Source organism: Diceros bicornis, chromosome 6, assembly GCF_020826845.1.
Source record: "Diceros bicornis minor isolate mBicDic1 chromosome 6, mDicBic1.mat.cur, whole genome shotgun sequence".
Taxonomy (NCBI): domain Eukaryota; kingdom Metazoa; phylum Chordata; class Mammalia; order Perissodactyla; family Rhinocerotidae; genus Diceros; species Diceros bicornis.
In genome coordinates this window covers 25667772-25675879 of record NC_080745.1, presented here as the reverse complement: position 1 = coordinate 25675879, position 8108 = coordinate 25667772, and the positions used below count along the sequence as shown (strand labels likewise).

Here is an 8108-nt window from a genome sequence, read left to right as displayed (position 1 = left end):
AATGACCACACAGAACTACTAGATTGAATGAAAAAAAGAAAATCAAAGCAAGACTGAAAACAAATAACATCAAAATACCTAAGGACTCATTTCAAACAATAAGGCTGGAGCTGCCTCCCACCTGGACTGAGGGCATCCAGTGCGGAGCCCGTGTGAATGGGTTCCTCTGACATATGCACACTTTTCATTCCATTGTCGTTTTCAAGGTACCCAAAGCATTGTCTTTCTTTTGTAATGGCAAAACACATTTTAAATGACTGGACTTTAATTTCAGAAGGAAGAGTAAAATATGTGATTCACATCTGCTCTTCTACAGTACAGGGGAGTCTGGGGATGGTGAGTCAGTGGCAATGAAATACTTGCAAGAAAGTCTCAGGCAGGGTGGGAGTGTGTGGAACCTCAGAAGATCAAGCCCTGTGAGATTTAATGGGGACATGTTTCTGGATTCTGCTGCCTGAGGTTTTGGGTCCGCTAGTGGAAGGGAAGGAGTTATTTTTTTGGAGTGATTCCTTACAAAGCATAAAAGGAAAATGTGGAGCATGAAGGACATTACAGAGATTGGTTTTGATGTTGAATTGGCTTCAGACTAGAATGACTCTAAGTCAGAAGAAAAAAATACCATTTGGTGGCCTATTGAATAGCATGGGGCATGAAGAATGAAAAGAAAAAGGCAATAGTATCAAAACTGAGGAGTTCAAAAATTACAGCTATAAATAACGTAAAGAACAATTTCGTGGTTTTATGGTTGACATAGGAACAATGACCATCAATAGATTTTATATATATAAACTGGTATTGATATATGACCACAAAGTACAAAGTATACTGTATGTACGTTTTACATAGTCATGAAGAAATTTCCCAAATATAAGTATATTTCAATGTAAAATCTGGAAACAAATATAAAACATCATATTGAAGACTTGAAATGTATATAGACCATTGAAAAATTCACATCATTCCTGAGTATGTGATGTTAAGTATCTCCTAAGCTTTCATTGAATTGAGCTCTTTGTAATTTCCAGAGCTCTAGAAATAAGAATGAAAGTATTAGAAATCATGGCACATCCTGCAAAGAAAGGCCCTGATTTGGAGCATGGAGAGAATTGTTGATTTCATTGGCTGGCGTGAGATGCTAGAGTTCTAGTAAATTTCTGCTTGAGGAATTATTGATCACACACTAGATAGGATGCTACACATATTGAAAGACAGTTTCAAAGCAATTGAAATATGGAACTATGAAGACAGACTGAATGATTTTACTAATTCATGTAACAAATACATCCTAAGTGCCTGCCGAGTATCAAAGTGCTTTTCTAGGCTCTAGAAGTCCTGGAGTGGGGTGGGGAGGGGCGGGGAGCCGGGGGCGGGGGGGGGGGGGGATGCACAGGAAAACCAAACAAAACTCGTTGTCCATGGAGCTTACAGTCCAGTGAGGGGAGATAGGCCGTAAATGCATTTAAAAGAATATAAAGGGGCTGGCCCCATGGCTTAGCGGTTAGGTGCACGCGCTCCACTACTGGCGGCCCAGGTTCGGATCCCGGGCGTGCACTGACACACCGCTTCTCCTGCCATGCTGAGGCAGTGTCCCACATACAGCAACTAGAAGGATGTGCAGCTATGACATACAACTATCTACTGGGGCTTTGGGGAAAAAAAGGAGGAGGATTGGCAATAGATGTTAGCTCAGAGCCACTCTTCCTCAGCAAAAAGAGGAAGATTGGTATGGATGTTAGCTCAGGGCTGATCTTCCTCTCACACACACACACACACACACACACACACACACACAAAGTGTGTAAAGTACTAAGTGCCAGGAAGAAAAGTAAAGCAGGTAAATAGGTTGAGAATGGGATGGGGAGGTGCTGCTTTAGAGGACGGTAGGGAAGGCTGCTCTGAGTAGTCTACATCTGAGCAGGGGACAAACGACATACACCATATCTCAGCCACATGGAAAGCTGGGAGAGACATGATCCCAGCAGAAATCACAGTGAGCCAAAGGAATTCAGTTGCAGCCAGCTTCACTTGTCCCTAAGGAAATTCTTCTATGCTGTTCCTCTCCTATTGGTGGTAATGAGAATTTTGGACGACTCTGTCCCCAACTTCAATTACTGCCCAAAATAGCATCCTAAAGTCTGTCTTCCTTTCTCCTGTTGCTCATCATGGAACTGTGGACTGCAGAACATTCTTAGTGTCCTCTCTATTTCTTACACCCCCTCCTGAAAAATATGAAGACAGGGAATATATAACCAACTCCCAAAGCATGGCTTCAACTACAAACAGGAGCATTTGGGATAGTGAGAATTCTGGATCTTCCCTTTTTCTGAGTGAACTTAATTCTACATTTTGTTTCACTGTTTAAAATATGATGCAGCATAAGAAATATAATTAGGGAGCTTTCAGAAAGCTCTACATTTCCCAGAGGAACATTCGAGCACTCTGTCATCACTGTGAACCTGGAGAAGGGCCTGGAGCAGAGCCAAGTGAGACGACTATTTGGGGGTTTCCTCTCTGCAGTTACCTCTGCAGCTAGAAGCCTCTATCAGACAGGAAATAGAAACTTTAGTGGTTGAGCTAAAAAGGAGCTTGAGTTTAGAATCAGGAAAAAACAAACAACAACAACAAAACAACAGCAATAGTTGGCTTCAAGCTTAGGAAGAGAGGATTAGATTTAGGGAAAATGTGGCTCTCATGGGCACTGTGAAGACTCAGCCATGATTCTGGTTGAAAAACCCATGATCGGCTGAGGGCTAGAGCCAGTCAGTGACGGCCTGGAGAAATCCACCTCAGGGAAACTCAATGGGCAGAGGGGAAAGTGGGCTCAGAGACAGATGACCTTTGGCAGAAGCCCAAGGGAGGTTTTAGAATTTCCAAGAACATTTTTCTCTTTCAGGTGCCCATTACTTTTGAAAGTTATGGCTTTAAGACTTCTTTTTCTAGTATAGATTGATTAAAAATCTACTAGGGAGGCCAGCCCCGGTGGCGGCATAGCAGTAAAGTTTGCACGTTTCGCTTTGGTGGCCCAGGATTCACCACTTCAGATCCTGGGTGCAGACCTATTCACCGCTCATCAAGCCATGCTGAGGCGGCGTCCCACACAGCAGAGCTACAACTCTAGGACTATGATACATAACTATGTCCTGGGGCTTTGGGGAGAAAAAAGAAAAAGAGGAAGACTGGCAACAAATGTTAGCGCAGGGCCAATCTTCCTCAAAAAAAAAATCTACTTAGAAGATCAGAAGTTAAGGCTTTTGACTCTGTCTCTTTGCATCAGCCCTTTCCTTGAGGCAGTACTTGCAGAAACCTATAGTTTTATGTGTAGGATTTGGCCAGAAGTGGGATTAGGAGTAATGGTGATGGTGGTGATAGAGAAAGTACTGGGTTGAAAGAAGCAAAGAGCATAGCAATCTCTTCCATCTCAGATTCATAGCCTACTACATGTGTGATGTCACTGTGTGTTTAAAACACTCTTGACTCTAACCCTCTCGTCAGCGATCTTGCTTATTGATACACTCTCATCTTCAACATGGTTGGATACAAACATATTTTCCTTCAGCCTCCTTTTCTCTTCATGGACTCCTCCTTTTGGCTCTCTTCTACTTTTAGATTGTGTCTTGAGGCAGACACAGCACCTCCTAAGACATGAGAATAGCCAGGGGAAGGGTAAGAATAATGGTCACATCACTTGTTGGATCTTTAGAGGATGAAGTGAGTGTTGCTCTAGTCTTTTGTGGGCTACTTGTTTGTGGGCAGTGGGGTGGGACAAGCCAGCTGCCCAGCCTGAGTGTATCTCGAGGGCTAGGTGAGGGTGTGAGCTGGACTCAGGAACGACAGAGCTGAGACATGCTGGGATTACTCATTCCTTCCCACTTCTGTGATGGCCTTGAACATGAATTATGAGGAATGGCTGAGGTCATCAAGGGGGTTTAAAGAGGAGAATAAGTGATGTAAGGGAGAAACAAGAGTTGTCTTCATATATTCAGAGATCTGCCATATGGATGAGGGAGCTTACTCTTCTGACTTCTTCTGTTGCACTGCTCTTTTTTTTTTATGTGCACAAAATAATTTTTAAAAGCTATATACCTCTTGCATATTTTTAATTTGCCTGTAAACAATTTTGTCATATGTCTGATAGCTTAAAGGACACACTTTCTTGCATGTGCAACATTATCTTTCTTCATTAAATATACTTTTTTGTAGTGCAAATTTACTCATTCAACTTATGGAAAATGTACACCATATAATCCCATTGGCAAAGCCAGCCCTCAGTGTCAAACTAATCAGCCAAATTACATTTACTTAATGTTAGAAAGAAACTGACTTAATTTTCCAATTCAAATAAAGATGGTACTACATGTTCTTATGACAGCTGCCTCACCTTTGAATTGAATTCATAATAGACTAATGGATGAATAGATAGATGGATGGATGAATGGAAGATGATGATAGATAGATAGATAGATAGATAGATAGATAGATAGATAGATAGATAGAGGCATGGAGCTTTAGCATACTTCTGTGTCTGGATGAAATAAGGCACTGCTCTCTGCAATATTTCTTACTGAAGCTCTATTTGCTTTTCTGCCACAGGATGTTGTCTCAGGAACTATGCACTTTGAAACTGTCCTTTTGTTTGTCATCCAGATTTTTTTGTGCACAGGAGTGAGATTTGGGCTGTGTGAGAGGTACGTCATGTAAAGTGGGAAAAAGGCAGGTGGACAGGAGGAAGTGATGTTTCAAGCAGGTCAACTGAGAAACACGAGCTATGGCGGTTGCAGATCTAGAAAATTACTTTTTTAAACTCACCATACTCTAGTGCTCCCTGGAAAGTCCTCACATATCCCCTCTGATATTCATACCCCAGATTGAAGACCAATGCCCTGGAGCAGAAGGCTAGAACCCGTGGGTAAAGTGTAACCAAACACTTAAAACTCTAAACCCAAATTAGTCTGCTTTATTTAATGAGTTTCTTGTCATTAGAATTATTTACACATAATCTAGGTGGTCTGCTGTCAAGGATGTTATAGAAGGAGGGATCTTTGCATTGAATATACATTTACTGAAGAGTGAAGGGTCTCTTTCAACTCAAGGATCAATGATACTCTAGCCAGAGTTGCTCCAATTTTGGGGGTGCACTAGAATCTTAATCTTATTTTTAAATCCTGAAAGAAAAAAAGACCTCATTATCTCTTAATAAACAGTGAGTGTTTATTTTAGTTTTATTTATCTCTATCTCTCTGTTTTTACACATTGGTTCTATCTTCTGCAGTCACCTACTGTTTGCCAACTGTTGGCTAACACAGTGAGATGTAATTTACTTAATAATACAAAAATTGATTTTTTTAACTTCAGAAGCAGGAAGGTCTTAAATCAGGTTAGAAAGTGCATATGAAGTTTATATAATTGGTCTCAACAAGGTGAGACTTACTTCTGGGTACAGGGACACAGAACAGGAAGAAGGGAATCGGGGTATGGAGGGCAGGGAGAGCAGAGCAGAAAGAAAGGTCAATTTATGAACTCAGATTTCTCACCTTGACAGGAAAGTTTATTAGGTGTGTACTTTTTGTTTCTCATGCAATCAAAAAGGGAATAGAAAATTGGCAAGCATTCTATTTTGGTTTTTGTAGAAGTTCTTAGTAAGTCTGATCTTGAAGCTGGTAGGAGTGTGTATTGGTGGTGGGAGGTGGGAGGTGTGTGGGGAGTCATCTTTTATCTTATCATTCCCACTACTTGATCAACTAAAGATATGTCACTGATTCCGTGGCAAAGGGGGGATGATTTTATACAATGGTATTTGGAAATTATTAACTTCCGGCCTACTGACAAAGGATTGGCCTTTTTATATTGTTCTGAAGTTAACTTCAAAGATTGCCCTTCTCTGTGAAGTCACAGTTAAAGGAACTCACTGCAGAAGGTAGCAGGAGTGGATCTCTGAAAGCATCTCTGTTAGCTATGAACTTCCTCTGTAGTCTGAGCCTCTACTGATGCTTTCTATCTCAAGCTAATCTACATGGCACTACAATGGAGTCAACTATTTCTACATGTGTCTATCCCTGGTTGGTGGAATCAGTTAAAGCAGATTTATAAAGGCACTTTGTGTTCTAGAAGCTAGGGAGGTGGAGCGAAGAGATTTGTTTGGATCCCTGGGCCAAAAACTTAAAAAATAGATTACTATCAAAATTTCACTGACAATATAAAACTAAATCTCAAAGAATCACTGCTCTGGTGAGTTTAAGAATATACCACAATGACCAATTACTATCTGTTCCCATAGCATCAAAGTGGCTGGAGAAAGGAGAATGAAAAATCTAAAATATGAACTAAGTGCTTGTGGGATAATAGTTAGATTCAGAAGAAAAAATAATTAAGAAACTGTAATTTACTAATATTTATGAGAAAAACACTGCCTGGAAATAAATCAAACAAATAGATAGCCTATACTGATATGGTAAAAAGTTTTCTCAACATAAAATCTCCACATACAAAAAGAAAAATGATTTTAAAATCAAAAGGAATTTATTTCAAAAAAAAGAACAGTTGGTAAGAGTGACTAAAAAAAGGTATGATGGAAATGATTTACAAAGAAGATATTATGGTGACAAACGCGTCATTTTGGAAACCCAGAACATTAATACTGAATATTTATATAAAACACCAAATTCCACTACCGTGTTAGAAATTCATGAAAGAGAAAAACTAAGCATTCATTTTAAAGCATTAAAAAATAAGACAAAGACACACACATATCAGTAAAATGTGCGAAACTGATGAAAATAACCACAAACACACAGTGAGGATGACTGTCTGGGGTACCGCCACAAGATGGAGAAAAGAGACAAAGAGAAACATACGGGGACACACAGACCTAAAGACAGGAATACATAAAGAATCACTCACACAGAGCTCAGGTGCCTCTGAGTGGATGCTAAACGCGCGGATGCTAAGGGAGGAGTAGGAGGGGGGCCAGACTCCGAAGACCAAGGCTGTGCGACCTAGGGCCCCAGGAGTGACGGCCTGCCCCAGGGCCACTGCCTCTTTGCCTGAGGCCCAGCTCAAGCACGACCACCCTGCCGTGGGCAAGCTGCCTCTTCTGCAGAGGCTCTCTGTGTCTGTGTGTCTGTGCCGGTGGGGGTCTGTCTAGGTCGGTGTCTTGGATCCTCTCAGTGGCTCTGTCTCTCCGCTCCCTCGCGCAGGAGCTCTCCTGCGTCCCCACGGGGGGGGGGGGGGACGAGCGTGGGCGGGGTCTCAGTCTCGGTGGGGGGCGTGGGGGTAACGGTGCCCCGCCCCCCGCCCCGACGCGAACCGAGGGAGGGCGGCGGGGTTCCGCCGATGCCCTCTGGTCGCCAGGGTGGCTCGGGGTGGTTTGGGGCCCCTCGGGGCCGGCCCGGAGCAGCGGCGGCCAGGCCCCGGGCTGGGAGGCTCCTCGGGCCGGAGGGGGCTCAGAGGAGCGCGGGCCGGGGGGCCCTGACGCCGCGACGCCTCCCGCCGCACGGCCCGGAGCAGCCCGATCTCCTGCGCCCTCGGGAGCGAGCCGAGCGGGCGCGAGCCTGGAGACTCCCGGGATGGGGCGGGAGAGCGCCTAGACTGGCGCCCCGCCCCCCGCCCGCGGGGTGCCAGAGGCCTCTCAGGCCCTGGGCGGGCGGCAGGGCAGCGCACCGCAGGGTTTGGCTGGCCAGGCGGCGGCGGCGGCGGCGGCGGCAGGTGGAGCGCGGCGGGCCGGCGGCAGCGGGCGGGGCAGGGGGGGGGGCGCCGGCGGCTTGTGAGCCTCACAGGGCTCTGGGGGCGCGCGTCACAGAGCTCTGGGGGCGCGCGTCACAGGGCTCTGGGCGCGCGCCTGACAGGGGCCTGGGGGCCCGCGTCACAGCGGCCGGGGCGGCCCGGCGCGCCTTCTTAGGGGCGCCCGGCGGCGGCCCCGACGTCTACGGCCATACCACCCTGAACGCGCCCGATCTCGTCTGATCTCGGAAGCTAAGCAGGGTCGGGCCTGGTTAGTACTTGGATGGGAGACCGCCTGGGAATACCGGGTGCTGTAGGCTTTTTGCCTCCCGCCGTCTCCCTCTCCTTTTGCCACCGCCCCCAGCGCGGCTCCCTCGGCACACCGGCCGCCC

At 45.3% G+C, this 8108-nt stretch overlaps 1 non-coding gene across 1 annotated transcript; it reads left to right on the top strand.

Annotated features, from left to right (window-relative positions):
* The first annotated feature begins 7917 nt into the window (after positions 1–7917).
* On the top strand, positions 7918–8036 carry LOC131407700 (5S ribosomal RNA). The gene has a single exon (XR_009220573.1). It is a non-coding gene; the product is annotated as a 5S ribosomal RNA (ribosomal RNA).
* Positions 8037–8108: the final 72 nt, after the last annotated feature.